A 455-nucleotide genomic window follows, 5' to 3' on the forward strand; every position below is an offset into this window, starting at 1 on the left:
CTCTCCTGCAAGCAGCAGCAGCAGCAGCAGCAGCAGCAATGACAGCACCAGCATCAGGAATTGCTGCACCAGCTGCTGCAACAATAACAGCAACGGCAGCAGCGAGAACTGCAACAGCAGCAGCAAAAGCTGTACTTCTCTGTAGGCAGCCGCTGCTGCTGCAGCAGGGACAGATAAAAACGACGCAGCAGCATGAAAGCAGCAGCTGCCCAGACACTGCGGCAGGAGCAGCAGCAACAGCACTAGCAGCAGCAGCAGCAACAGCAGCAACAGCAGCAGATAGCACCAGTAGAAGCAGCAACAAAGAGAAGACCTTCTCTCAACCAAATCCTTACAAACAATTAAACTAAAATAAATTAAATTAAATTAAATTAAATTAAATTAAAATAAAACAAAATAAACAAAAATAAAAATAAAACAAACAAAATCAAAACAATAAAATAAAATAAAATAAA

This window comes from Eimeria acervulina, genomic scaffold (genome assembly GCF_000499425.1).
Source record: "Eimeria acervulina Houghton genomic scaffold, Eah_scaff1546, whole genome shotgun sequence".
Taxonomy (NCBI): Eukaryota; Apicomplexa; class Conoidasida; order Eucoccidiorida; family Eimeriidae; genus Eimeria; species Eimeria acervulina.